The sequence below is a fragment of the Protopterus annectens genome, chromosome 9.part0 (assembly GCF_019279795.1).
Source record: "Protopterus annectens isolate FY-2018-M chromosome 9.part0, PAN1.0, whole genome shotgun sequence".
In the NCBI taxonomy this organism is placed as follows: Eukaryota; Metazoa; Chordata; order Ceratodontiformes; family Protopteridae; genus Protopterus; species Protopterus annectens.
The window spans coordinates 1,632,587,184-1,632,602,183 of record NC_056743.1 but is presented as its reverse complement, the minus strand read 5'-3'; positions in this window follow the sequence as shown (position 1 = coordinate 1,632,602,183).

Genomic DNA, 15,000 nt, shown 5'->3' with positions numbered 1-15,000 from the left:
CTAAGTTCATCTTTCTTGGAATTTGAATGCATACTGTACAATGCATATGCCATATAATCATTCACCATATTTTAATTTAGACATACCGCAGCTTGTATAGTGGTGACTGGGTAAACTGTTGAGGCAGAATAGTTTAGGCCAAATATTATAATTTCTGTTTGCTGGCTCTTTATTAATGTAGAGGTTAGACCCTTCTCCCAGCATAATCTTTTCTGCAACACATTGCTGATATCCTTCTCTATAAAATGCACTCTAATACCATAGAAGTCAGACTTCTGCAGTGGTTCTTGTGTTAAGTACTGTGTTTTCTAGATTAAATAATTAGATATATAGGGGGATCCAATTTTACAACAATCAAATTGTGTGTGTGATGTTGGACCACAGCATCACTGGCAGATTAATTCCACAGTTCTTGTCGATTGACTCCCTCTTGTGAAAAACGTTTACATGACAGATCAATTCCACATTCTCTTGTCACTCTATCCAGAAAATACATACTGTCTGCAACTTAGTATTGAGGTCATCATTTCAATAATGCATTCTCACTCCATTGAAGTCAAACCTCTTTTGTGGTGCATGAGTGTAATGCACTCGTATATAGATTGCATCACCTACTACATAGGGAGTTCAAATACAGCAGTGATGCTGTCCTGGCTGTGTGCATGTGTGAATGTAAATGGATGCAGGATTGTCTTACACCACTTAGTATTGACAACATTTAGAATCCCACAGCTGTAGAAGCCATTTTTGCACACACATCTCCTTTGCATTATCACAGCTGATGTCATCCTTTCAAAGATGCAGCATGGCTCGAATGCAGTCAGACTTATCTTGTGGTGTATACATCTAATACACTTGCATGCAGATTGTTTCAGTAAAGATATCACAGTTAAAAGTTTACTTGGGTTGTATTAGAAGAAATACACCATCTAGTGTTAATGTCTAGAATAGCAGTGACTGTACTTGGCGTATGAAATGTTGTATAAAGTAAAACATGTATAAACTACCAAATCTCACTTGGTATTTGAAAATATGTGTGGAGGTATCAACATTCAAATTCTGATTTGTACCTATATGCAAAGTATAAACCAGCAATGTGCATTAATGGTTCATACTTGGTCAAAAAGAAACAATGCATTAGAATAAAACAGCAGCAGCTATATTAGAAAGCTGACCTGTGTACAGTATTTTAATGTTTATGCTAGCAGAATAAAATAACAAGCTTTTAGGCTTAACAGCAAAGTGAAACAGAAGATAGGAAATGAAATGAGATAATAATTTGTTTATGCATATGAGGGTTTCATGACTGCTAGCTTATGAACAGTAAAATTGCAAGGTGTCTGAAATTGTCTTTGGAAGGAGTGAATCAAACTGTGAACATTTTAAACTTGCTACAACAAACAGCTAGGTTTACTGCCAGTGCTAAATCACACTCCCACCACTGCCAATCCCTACATAAATTACACTGGTTATAATTTCCTAACCTACTGAGCTACCACCAACTCAACATAGCTCATCAAATTCTATATCACCCAGGGAAGCCCCCCCCCCCCCGGCCTAGCCAGCATATAAATTTCTACAACTTCAACAGGGAACTACAATCCAGTAACAAACCTCTGATTGAACTTAATCCATACAAGAATAGTTCTGGAAAAGCCCTTTTCTCCTATGAGGTCACAACAGTATGGAACACCCTCCCTCCTGATCTCAGGCTACAGAATCGCTCAACCACATTCAAAGACCTCCTTAAATCACACCTTTATACTACCCCTCTTTACAACTGCAATGACCCCCCGAACCATCACCCCATTGTAGGAGGACACCTCATGCGGTCTCTGTTTCCTACTTCTTCCTATCTCTTTAACCACCTATGTGCATTGTATAACCTTGTAAATATTGTAAATATGTACCTACTCTAAGCACCTTATGTTCATATACTGTACAAATATTGTAAGATTTGTGATCTGCTGATTGAGCTATTATTGTACTGCATTTGACTGCCTTTTACATGCTATCATTCTACTACTTGTTATTCAACAACTATTATTATCATCCAACAACTGTACAACTGTCATGCCTACCTAAAATGCTAGCATTCTTCTCAATGTTATTTTTAACAACCTGTGTATTTTTAACTGTATCTTAACTGCAACTTTTTTGAGCTTTCTCCCCAGGACTCCACTGAAAATGGACACAGACTATTCTGGTAAAATTAGAAGTTATGTACCTACCATAACGTTCCATGTTAGTTGTCTTCTCTCGCCTTCTTTCTTGCTGGATGGGTTCGGAGCCGATCCTCGGCTCCGACTCGGCACTTGCTTTAGCTCGAGAACTCCTTTTACCAGCTCGAGGCAACCCTATATCCCATGATGCAAGGCGGAACTACCTCAGATCTCGTTTGGCAGCTAACTTACCCTGCTAAAGGTTATCCTAACCAAAATAGGAACAAAGTTTCCTAAAAGAAGTCCTCATAACAAAGATCCAGAGGAAACAAACTAATAGGAACTCTTCAAGATCTGTCCAGGCCAGGGGAAGGAGGGAGGGCAAGAAAGAAGGCGAGAAGACAACTAACATGGAGCGTTATGGTAGGTACATAACTTCTAAATGTTAAGTTGTCAATCCTTCATTCTTGCTGGATGGGACCGTCCCTAGCACCTGTATCCCGGGTGGCTCAATGGAACAGACTCTTGAGAACTGTGGAACCAAAACTGGCCCTATCTCTGGAGGCCAAATCCAACTTGTAATGAGAAACAAAGGTATGAGGCGTGGCCCAAGTAGCTGCTGCACAAATGGTACCAATAAGTCTATGCTGAAAAGCTGCAGAAGTGGATAGACTCCTGGTCGAGTGTGCTTTTGGCTTAGAAGGTAGTTGTTTGCCTCTGAGAGAGTACACATAGGAAATGGTGGAAGTCAACCATCTGGATAAGGTCACTTTAGAAACTGGAAGACCTAACCTGTTTTCTGCATAAGAGACAAACAATTGGTCCGATTTTCTGATTTGTTTAGTCCTATGCAAGTAGTACCTGAGCTGACGATGGACATCCAAAAAATGCAATTTCTGTTCAGCTCTGTCAGAATAGTTAGGGAAAAAGACTGGTAACTCTATAGATTGGTTAATATTGGTTTGAGATACAACCTTGGGAGAAAGGAAGGGTTAGTTCTTAGCGATACCCTGTCCTTATGAAAAACCAAATAAGGTGAGCGAATACAGAGAGCTTGAATCTAGGAAACCCTACTAGCAGAAGTGACAGCCAGTAAAAATATAGTTTGCCATGGCAATAACTTCCAAGAACATGAAGCTGACGGTTCGAAGGGAGGTAGTATCAAGGATGCTAACATTAAGTTTAGATCCCATTGTGGAGGAGGATGCTTTATAGGTGGTTTTAGGAGAAAACTCCTCTCAAAAGGCCTTGCATAATCTATGAGACATGATGTTATTGTCATGCAAGCCAACATGATACTTGGAAATGGCAGCCAGTTGTACTTTGACTGTAGATGACGAGGATCCCGAATGAAAAACCTCCGCAGGAAATCTAAAACAGAATGTGCAGGAGCAGTAAAGGAACAATATTTCTGAGTTTGCCCAAATCGAAAAGCGCCACTTGCTAGCATATACAGTCCTAGTGGGCGACTTCAAAGAAGACACTAAAATGTCTCTGACTGAGTCAGAAATCATTGGTAGCCTGGCTAGGAAGGAAGTGGAGCAACCAAGCAGTGAGGTTGAGAGAATGAACGGCCCGGTGCTGCTGACCCGACTGGTGGATCAAAAGATCCGGAACTGGGTCCAGATGCCAGGGCTGCACCAGAAGGTGACAATGCAGAGATGGAAACCAAATCTGTCGAGGCCAAAAGGGAGCAATGAGGATCAATTTGGCTCTCAAAATGGTGGCTTTCTGAATGACTTGTGGAATCAATGGAAAAGGAGGAAAAGCATAAAGAAGTCCCCACGGCCAATCCTGGGTTAGAGAGTCTCTCAGGGGTTGGCCTGGAAGGGGAAATAGAGTGAAATAGTCTGGGCACTTGTTGTTTTGAGGGGTAGCGAAAAGATCGCAACAAGGAGTGCCCCACTTCAGAAAAATCTGATCCACTACAGATTGATTGAGAGACCACTCATGAGGCATCAGAATAGATCTGCTTAGCCTGTCCGCCAATAGGTTGGACCTGCCGGGGATGTGCATTGCTATCAGAAACCGCTGAGAAGAGATTGCCCATTGCCAAAGTCTGAGAGCTTCTCGACATAAGGGATAGGACCTGGTTCCGCCCTGTTTGTTGATGTACCAGACCACGGACATGTTGTCCGTCTGTACTGCAATAGTCCCCGTGGGAAGAAAGTCGTCGAGGGCTTGCAACGTTAAAAGCACTGCTCTCATCTCCAGGACATTTATGTGCAGATGGTATTCTATGGGTTGCCACGTCCCGTGGACCATCCTGCCCTGATAATGCCCCACCCGATCAGGAGGCATCCGTGGTGACTGTGGCAACTGGAGGAGGGAACAAAGGTCGGCCCTGATGAAGAAGAGGAGGATATCCACCAGCCCAGATGAGCCCTGCAAGACTGTGTCACTAAGATCTCGTGTCTCATCAGAAGATGTGATATGACCACTGTGTGAAAAGCATCCACTGTAGGAGGCGCATGTGGCGAGCCAGTGGTAGAAGAACAACGCAGCCATTAGACCTAGAACTTTCAGGACAAACCTGGCTTTGATCTTTTTGCTTTGTAACAGAAGCCGAACAAATTTTGGATGTCCAGAATTCTTTGATCTGTTAGTCTGGCTAACATTTTGTGATATTTAACTCTGCCTATAAAGGTGATAGATTGGCAAGGCAGCAGAGAAGATTTTACGAAATTTACTGAAATTCCCAGATTCTTGCAAAGCTGTAGGGTGTAGTCTCTGGACTGAAGACGCTGGCACTTGGTGGTGGCGGCGAGGGGCCAGTCATCCAAGTAAGGCAACACCTGGAATCCTTGGCGTCTCACGTGCGCTGTGCCCACTGCCATGCATTTGGTAAACACTCTGGGGCTGAAGTGAGGCCAAAGGGCAGGGCTCTGAATTGGTAATGACTGGTCCCTAGCGGCGGAGAAACCTCCTGGGCGCCTGTGAATCTTTATGTGATAGTACGCATCCTGAAGGCCTATAGAGCACATCCAGTTGTCCTTGCCCAGAAAGGGCAGAATGGACTGAAGCGTGACCATCCGAATCTTGCCTTTTTGACAAATCTGTTCAGATTGCTGAGGTCTAATATTGGTCTCCACTCTCCCGTCCTTTTGGGGACCAAAAGAATCTTGAGTAGACGCGGATCCTACTTGGTCTGCCGGCACTGTCTGGGCGGCTCTTTTTAGGAGTTTTGAAACCTCCTGTTTTGCCAAATCCCTTTGACGGGTGAGATGTCTGGAAGGGATTGTAGAGGTCGGAAACCTTCGAAGGGATCATGTAACCCTCGGATATAATCGACTGTACCCACTTCTCTTGAGATAGGGATTGCCAGGCTACTGGGTACAGTGAAATCCTTCCCCGACTGCCTCCAAGGGTGGACAGTCGGGCAACACCTCAGGGATGCTGAAAGGGCTTCTCAGGAAGAGACTCCTGTTGCCCTGGTTCTGAGGACCCCTGCCTCTAGGGCGTCTGTTACTGTTACCCCCTCTGCCTCTGGGGGTAAACTGACCCGCGTGTGTCCGTGTAGCTCCTTGGGCTTTACGGAACCACATCTTCCCCCTTCTGACCCTTGGGATATGGTCTAGAAGGAGTGGAAAACTGGACTCCAACGGCAGAAAGAGTCTTACCGTCCTGCTCACACCTGGTCAAGGTATCCTTCACTTGAGGCCCGAACAAAGCCGAACCGTCAAAGGGGTATTAGTGAAGGACGCCTTAAAGGGGTCCATAAAATTACACAGCCGCATCCAGGCTTGGCGTCTAAGAGCAACTCCTGTGCCTGCGGCCCTGCTCGCTCCATCGGCTGCATAAGATATGAGCCGCATAGAGGAGTTAGATATGGAATTCAGGATAGCAAGCTGTGAGGCAATCTTTTCCTGAGCCCCAGCAGCAGAAGGATCCTGGACTACTTCACCCAGTTCTTTGAGAATATCTCGTTGAAGCCTGGTGAAGTGACAAAGGTAATTCAGCGAGCATAGCAAAGGTCGCTGAAGAAAACATCCGCTTTCCATACCTGTCCATGGTCTTAGAATCCTTATTAGGAGGATGGACAGGTACTGAAGGATCCGCCAGTTCCTTCTTAGTGGCCGCCACCACCATAGCATCCACAGAGACACCTTTGGAAAGGAACTGTTTATCCGGGGGCTGTAATGAACTTGGATGGTCTCCTGGGGACAGGTTCCACAGAATCTGGAGCGCCACGCCTTCGAGCCACTACCTGCATGAGTGGGTCGAAAGGCGAGGAGGTGGAGGGTCGGGATCCAAAGCCTCCAGGTATACCGACTCATCCTCGGAGGGGTCAATGGAGGCCAATTCCCCTCTGTTTGAGGAGCTCAAGGATGTCTGAAAGGAGACATCCTCAGAGGGGACCGTGGGAACCCTCCGACTCATCTAAGTCGGTATCAGATGTAGTAGACTCAGGAGAGTCTGTGTGTTTCCTCTTACGTCCTCTTCCGAGGGGTTCCCCTGCAGGGTCAGGAGAAACCTCGGAAGAGGAGGAAATTCCCAGTGGGGAAACCTGGGGCGATGGATCCCTGGGCCTGAGAGCAAGAGGCTGGCAAGAGGCATCTGCAGGCACTGATGAGGGAGGAGCTAGAGTGATAGACCGTTGACCAGGTTCAGAGGCCAGGACACTCCTCATCACCTCAAAGGCTCCTCTCCCGGGAGACCGGACACACCGCTCGAAGAAACAGGAATGGTCGGCTCCAAGGAGAGAAGGCTCCGAGGCCGATGTCGGCGCCGAGCTTACCAAAGCGAAGCCCGAGAGGGAGGCGGGTCGGACAAGGGTCCGATGCCACTAGCCCCTCGGGCCGACAGTGGAAACCCGGCGACGAATCCCTCCAAGGAAGGTCTCAAGGAGGAGATCGGGCCGAGGGACGGAGCCAAAGGATGCATCGGCTCCGGCATGAAACAGTCGCTGTCCCAAGCTCCGGCTCCGAACTCTGGTGTGGAGTCGGAGGAGTTCAAGAATTGGGGCTATAGCGAAGTCTGTTGAGGCGGGCTATGGAGCATTTGGGCCAGTGCCTGAGACTTCAACAGCCTGCTTACCACCCCCTCCAAGTCGTGGTCAGACAGCCTGGAAGATCTCGAAGATCGGCTCCGATGGCTCCGCTCCGACAAAAGAGGAGATCCCAGAGCCGAATGGATACTCATAATAGAGGGGACCGAGATCTCTTACGGGAAGCCATCGGGCCGAAGTCCCTAGAACTCCAGATGGGCCGAGGATTCGGCTCCAATGCTGGATAAAGTGTCGGCTCCAGCCGAGCCGACAAGGCCACAGTAGTCAGGGTATCGGAGCCGGCCGGCACAACCCACTACTAGAAGAAGACTCGACTCCAGCCGGGCCGATGTCGGCCGACGGGCGAGCCACGGAGGAGGCTTGGACACTGTAGCCTGAACCGGTGGCTTAAGAGGTTTTCCTGACCCTGATTTAGGAGGAGAACCTTCAGGTTTAAGCAAACCTCGGAGGATTAGTTTGTTCCTCCTTTCCTGCAGGACTCTCTGGCTAAAAGCATGACACAGCACAGGAGTCCTGCAGGTGCAAAGGTCCCAGGCAATAAACACAAGAAGTGTGACCGTCTGTCAGAGACATTTTCTGACAGCACTGGTCACACTTCTTGAAGCCTGAACCTTGCCTTCTTTAGACATCCTAGAAGGATAGAACACAAACAGTCCCAACAAACACACAAATTAATCCCTTACACAAGCACACAGGAAGGGATAACAGAAAAGGACTAGGCCTGACTAAACTACTTTAGACAAAACTTATAAAAGTTTATAAAAGGTTGAAAAATAGGAATAGGGTGGGCTGTAACTAATTACAGACTACACTAACACTAACAGGGAAAATAAACCCCTAACTACACTTTTTCTTACTTGACTAAGAAAAAACTTACCTCAGCTGGCAAAGGAGACCTCTTTCGCTAAGCGGCAAACGAGATCTGGGGTAGTTCCGCCTTGCATCATGGGATATAGGGTTGCCTCGAGCTGGTAAAAGGAGTTCTCGAGCTAAAGCAAGTGCCGAGTCGGAGCCGAGGATCGGCTCCGAACCCATTCAGCAAGAATGAAGGCGAGATTGACAACTTAACATCAAATGTTAAATAAAAAAATAAATAAAAATGGCAAGTTTATCTAAAATCCACTAGAGAGAGCAATACCCCCCTCAGCTCATGCAGCCTGTGACTTAAAAATTACTTTAAGGAGATCCTTCCTTCACTTATAAGTGCCTGTAGCAAACCTGCCATTACCAAGGTACATGCAATTCCTTTAAGGGCTCCCCTCACGTCTTGTTTCAGATAATCCATCTGTACCTGATTTCACAGATATTATTCTTAAGTGAATTTACTGTGATGCAGTTTCCTGGAGAGCACATAAATCCTTTGATTATGAAATAGAAGCAGGGACAAACTGTAGGTCCCTTCTCATTTGTCACTTTCCTGGTCATGTGGCGGTTCCCATTCAGAAGCCTGAAACATCATAAGCCTGAAAATCAAAATCCTGAAACCAAAAGCCTGAAAATTCAGAATCCTGAAAACTCAAAATCCTGAAAGCCCAAAATCCTGAAAGACCAAAATCCTGAAACTCAAAATCCTGAAAACACAAAATAGACATACTGATGTCATTGTGGCTTTGCTATTGTTAGCCCTGTGGTGTTAGGTCATGCGTTGGGGTCAGGTAAGTGTGCGGTTGGTTTTATTTTAGGATTAGGGGCGGTTTAAGTGAGTTAGGGTTAGGGCGCAGGTTAGGCATGTATGCAATAGTGACAAATATTGGGGTTAGGGGCGGTTTAAGTGAGTTAGATTTAGGGCGCGGGTCAGGTGAGTGTGCGATAGTGACGGACCTTAGGGTTAGGGTTAGGGTCAGGGTCAGTTGGTAGATATTAGTGTCTTTATAGTGACATAGTAGCATTATTTGTGTTTTCAGGATTTTGAGTTTCAGGATTTTGGTCTTTCAGGATTTTGGGCTTTCAGGATTTTGAGTTTTCAGGATTCTGAATTTTCAGGCTTTTGGTTTCAGGATTTTGATTTTCAGGCTTATGATGTTTCAGGCTTCTGAATGGGAACCATGTGAGCATATTCCTAAAATGCTAGCCAATTTCCTTCGTGTCTCTTGATGACACTCACCTTCACTGACCAGTTCTCAGTGACTTATAAATTCAGCTCAATGATGAATCAGTGTTTTTCATTAAATTATTCCTCTTTTTTAATGTATCATTTCTGACAGTTGAGGAATAGTTGACTTCTAGTAAATATTAAAATTCCCTCAAGTGGGGTAATTAACAGAATTTTTTGATTTCATGAAGACAAGCAGTTGTTTTCATCTCGTTTCCTTACTCTCTTGTGCTTCAAACATCTTAGAGCTTGTTTTTTTATGCCTATATTCTGTTCATTTGCTCTCAGTGCTATCAACCATTGACTTCCAAATCCCTTTCTTGCCCTTTCTGAAAAAGGTGTTGGAATTGTAAGTTTCCCAAATTCAACTCAGTACCTGTATACTTTTCAGTCCACCCACAACCACCCAGGACGTACACAAAGATGCATCAGATCTGGCTTGTTGAGCATGGACAGGCCTCATGAGATTTTAAGGATAGTGTTCCCCAAAGAGATAAAGGTATACATCAATGTGTTGGAAATTAACCTTTTTTTAGTCCATCATGTATTTTCCCACATAAGGAACCTAGACTTCTTAGAATTTTCAGAAACAGGACTACAGTCATGTGGTTGACCAACAAGTGTGTGTGGTTGGTCAAGTCATAACAGCTGTGCAGACTAGCTGTTTTGGCATGGGACCAAGGTATAAAACCAAATTAATCCCTGCAGGCTATTTGCATTCCATCTGAGGACAATATTCTTGCAGACTGTCTAAGCTGGACCATGGAAAACTCTCAAAAGTCAATGTTAAACAGAAAGATCTTCCTGGACATAGACCACAGGAAGGGTATATCTCAAATAGATCTGTTTACATCCCCTCAGAACAGGCAGCTGAAACTCTTTTGCTCCAGTACTTTTAGTCCCCAGCCTTGGGAATGGACACCATATATATCTGTTGAGAGGTAGCACTTCTACTCCTTCCCCTCTAATCCCAAAGGTTCTCCTGAAGATCCAAAGGGACAAAGCAAAAATCTTGTTTGGGATTCCTTGCTGGCCCAGGTAGCACTAGTTCCCCCTTTTTTACAACTAGCCTGGGGTCATCACTATAACTGATCCAAGAAAGTGGACTTATTGACATGATAAAGGGGCCTCTGATCCATCCCAACTTGGAGGTTCCCATACTGACTTTTTAGATGACAGAATCTTAAGTTCAGACATCAGTGTTATGATGATGTGCTTTAGGTGCTCCAGGAGGTGAGAAAACCTACTACTAGAAAAACTTACATCTCCATACTGGGAATGATTTTCAGTCTGGTGTCTTAAGAAGGATGAGGACCCCTTCATGTTAGTGCTCTTATTATTCTGCCTTACTTGTATGAGTTACTAAAAGGTGAGTTGTGTTATACCTCCATTAAGGCACACCTATATTATATTTCTGCCTGTATGTCCTTAGATCCTCCTTGCTGTCCAGAATCAAGGTCAATCACTTTAGTCTTTAAAAGGCATCCTTCACTTTTATTTAACTAGAACTACTTCTCCTAACTTTCAACCTCCAAGAGTAAGAAATCTGGACAAAGACAAAAATAATGGGGGACAAAGGGCCAAAAATGAGGACAGATTTTAATTAGAACATTAGTAGAATAACAGGTTTTGTGTTGACATGCATTTTCTGGAGAATATGAAGTCTAAAATGCAACTATCTCTTATTACTTGGTGATTTCAGTCCTGATGATTTCCTAAAAAAATATCATATTTTATGAGGAACAGACCCATAATATGCTGCAAAAATCTGGATAGTTGAGAGGTATGAACGCCCCCAAGAATCTCAACTTTGCAATGGAAAAACTTAACTTACCACCTTTTGACATAGCAGTGTCCACCTCATTAAAATTTTATATCTTGAAATCAGTTTTGCTGGTCATCCTCACTTCTGTAAGAAGAGTTTCTGAGCTTCCATCCCTTATGCCCATCCATAAGAATAGGGATTCCTTAAGGGCCAATTCCTTTTTCATGCTCAAGGTGGTTAACAAATTATCACTCAACCAGTCATTTATTTGCCTACCTTATTTCCAAATCCACAAAACAGGGTTGAGAGACTTCTCCACTCCCTGGATGTGAACAGATAACACAGATTCAACACAGGTAAGTTGAAAAATTTTAGGAAAACAGACCAGCTCTTTGATTCCATTAAGGCAGGAACGGGACAACCCCATCTCCAAACAGACACTCCCCGAACATATCTCAAAATCTGTTTATTTATGTTATTTATACCATGGTAACTCATTGCTTTCATCTGTGAAGGAATCTGTGATCATAGGAGTCTTCCTCTCTTTTGCCTTCTTTAAAACCATTGACTTCAGATCTGTTCTAGAAGCATTCACCCTGTCTTCTGCTCACATGTTTACAAAACACTGTAGAGTACACACATTTTCCATCTGATATACTTCCTTCGTTATATATGTCTTGCTATGCCTGGGAAACAACTCCCCTACCTCTGGTCCATCAACACTTATTAAATTATCAAATAGCTTTCACATGAGACACTTTAGCAGACAATAACAATCTCCTTTAGTGCACAAAAAGACACATATGAGGGAGACTGGGAACTCAATATCCTGTCTCTGAGCTACAAGAACATACCATTTTATACCTTTTTTCAATTAAATCAACATTATTCTATCAAATATAAAATTGCCACAGACCAATAAGAAATAAACACTACAGCATTAATTTGGCTAATTAAGATCTCCTGATTGCTTGTTTATGACATTCCATTTTAGGCACATATTTAAAATTCCATGATAGAATCTTCTATTCAGTATTTAGTTATCAGCATATAAATCAAAAGAAAATATTGACTCACTATGGCAGTGTCAGCTCCAGTGACTAACCAGAATAGCTGCTGCTTAGGATAACTTTCAGGAGAGAATCTGAGACTTCAATGGGGCGATGTGCAGTGCAGTAACCAGGTGCATATTTGGAAGAAGCTAGGGAGGAAGGCACTTGATAGTCACCAGACATGATTAAAAAAATGTTCTTTTTCTTTGATGTACATGCAAACACATTTTCTTAATAGAAAAGTATGGTAAGCTATTTTTTTCTTTCTGTGTAAAGTATTGAGATAATATCACAGGCTGCTTTAGCTAGAAACTTTTTGACATTATATTTTCCTGTTTTATATAGTGTTTTTTTTTATTTGAAATGCAGATGTTGATGAGTGCAATACAACAGAAAGCTGTGGTAATTTTTCAGTATGTATCAACACAGAAGGAAATTACACATGCACATGTCAGCAAGGATTCCAGTCGAAGTCTGGAAAGGATAATTTCACTGATGTAGCCACTTCTGGATGTGTAGGTAAGGGCATTAATGTAGCTGTAAAGGTAGACCACTTGTTTAAGGACAAGGCTTTATAATTCTGTAGTGTTTTACATCTGCAACAAATGTAATCATATGTTTGCTTTCTTTATTTGTTCATTCATTCATTAATTTTTCTGATAACCTGCTTAATCCAGTTCACGGTTGCACAGGAGATGGGAGCACAGAGAAGAGACAATGCAGTAAAACAAAATCCTAAGCAGGATGTTAGCCAGTTAGCAGTCTCACACACATGCACACTCATGCTGTCCCATACCATGCATACCTTCTGGTAGTTCAGAGGATTTCCAGTTTACCTGCTGCACATCCCTAGGATGTTGAAAAAAACATGAAGCACCCAGAAAAAACATACACTGGAACAAAACGTTAAACATACTCCAAATTAAAGGCAAAAATATGGTAAAACCATGGCCACAAATGGACTTTACAGCTCGTAAATAAATGCTGAAACACCTTTTATTCAAAATGCACAATAAAACAGCAATAAGATAAGCACTTTCATCTCTTTATGACTTTACAAAGAAACTTCATCAGATTTAAAAAACACCCACCTCTATCCTTCTTTTTAAATGCTTTGAACTATATCTGCCATTTTCACACAAGTACACACCCCTTCTTTTACAACCAATCACAGTGCTTAATGAAATTATGTTTCATTGTGATTAACAAAATTATGTTTCACATATATTTGTGTAAAAGAAAAAAAAACTTTAAGGAAAATGTAAGTAAGCATGAGTTAATGAAGCTTAATTTGTTGAAGAACACAAACGACATCAGAACAATGAAACTAGACAAGGGGGGAGGGCTGGTTTTCATGAACAGAGACACTAATAGTAAAATGAGAGAAATTCTGATGAATCAAGCCTATGTTAGAAGTTAAGGTTGGTTACAGGATTCGTTTATTGAAGGGAGCATCACTATAGATGAATTAAACTTTTTGACCATATCTTATCCAAGAAGTCCGGTAATTTTTGGTGTACCAAAATTACATAAAAATGTAAACCATCCACCTATGCGTCCCATAGTGGATGCAAGAGGGTCAATTACATACTTGTTAGCTAATCTTTTGGATTTGTGATTGAAACAAATGGTGCTTGATGAACCTAACATTTGTAAAGATTCATGAGACTTTCTGAGGAAAATCAGTACAACACAATTTGATGACAGTTCATTTTTTTATAACAGTTGATGCAAGAGATTTATTTACTGTTATTCCCCATGAGGTGGGTGAGGAGTGGTTTTGTTCATATTTGCATGAAGGAGTCCCCCAGCCATATATAAACGTGTATGATCAATTATTGTACATGGTCCTAAAAAATAATTATATAGGTTCATAGATTAGTACTAAGCTAACTGCCCTTGCGAGCCATTTTAAGCCTAGCCAATTATCCCTTGTGAGACTCAAACCCTGCACCTTGTGTTTGTAAGGCAAACACCTTAACCATTAGGCCATCTTCCCACCTGGAGATATATTTTTTTAAAAGTGAATACTTTCGACAGGTTGAGGGCATGGCAATGGGATCAGCTTGTGGGGGATTGTATGCCAACATAATTATGTTGGAAAGGGAGAGGAGATTCTTATTTGAGTCCCTGTTTTACACCCATTGCCTTACATATACTCATTTTGTGGATGATATTTTTATAATGTGGAAGGGCCCCAGGGACCAAATAGAAGAATTTATAAAGTATATCAATGGGACTACAACAGTTTTGAGATTCACACATAGCATTAGTGATCAACAAATACCATACTTGCATATTCTTTTAAAAAGGATATTCCTGGCAAAAGGTGTGTAGCTCAGGTCTACCAGAAGGAAACGTATTCTAATAGTTTCCTCAATTTTGATAGTTGCCAGACATATAAACAAAAACATGTCATGATTAAAGGACAATTTGTGAGAACTACCTGGATGGTCACTGTCTTGGAGTGCTTTCTTGATGAATGTTCCAACTTAAAATGTATGTTTATGAAAAGAGGATACCCAGAGGACATAATAAAGGAAGTGATGGTAGAAGTAATTGAAAAGAGAAGGAATTAGAAGTTATGTACTCACCATAACATTCCATCTGAGTAGGTGACTTAATTTGGATGCAACCTGTGGGTATCGGATCCGACTTCGGATCCGAGCCGGCATTTCAAAAGCTTAGGATCTGAGCTCCTAGCTCCTCCCTCTACCCATAATCCCCTGCCAAGCCCTAACTGACCTCAGATTGAGTTTGCCTAGTGAATACTAGTATAAAAATACCTGGACACAGGAATAAACTCTTAGTCTAAATAGGTCAGGGGGATGGAGGGGGGGATGGTTGCATCCAAATGAAGTCACCTACTCAGATGGAACGTTATGTTGAGTACATAACTTCTAAATTCCCATTTGAACTTG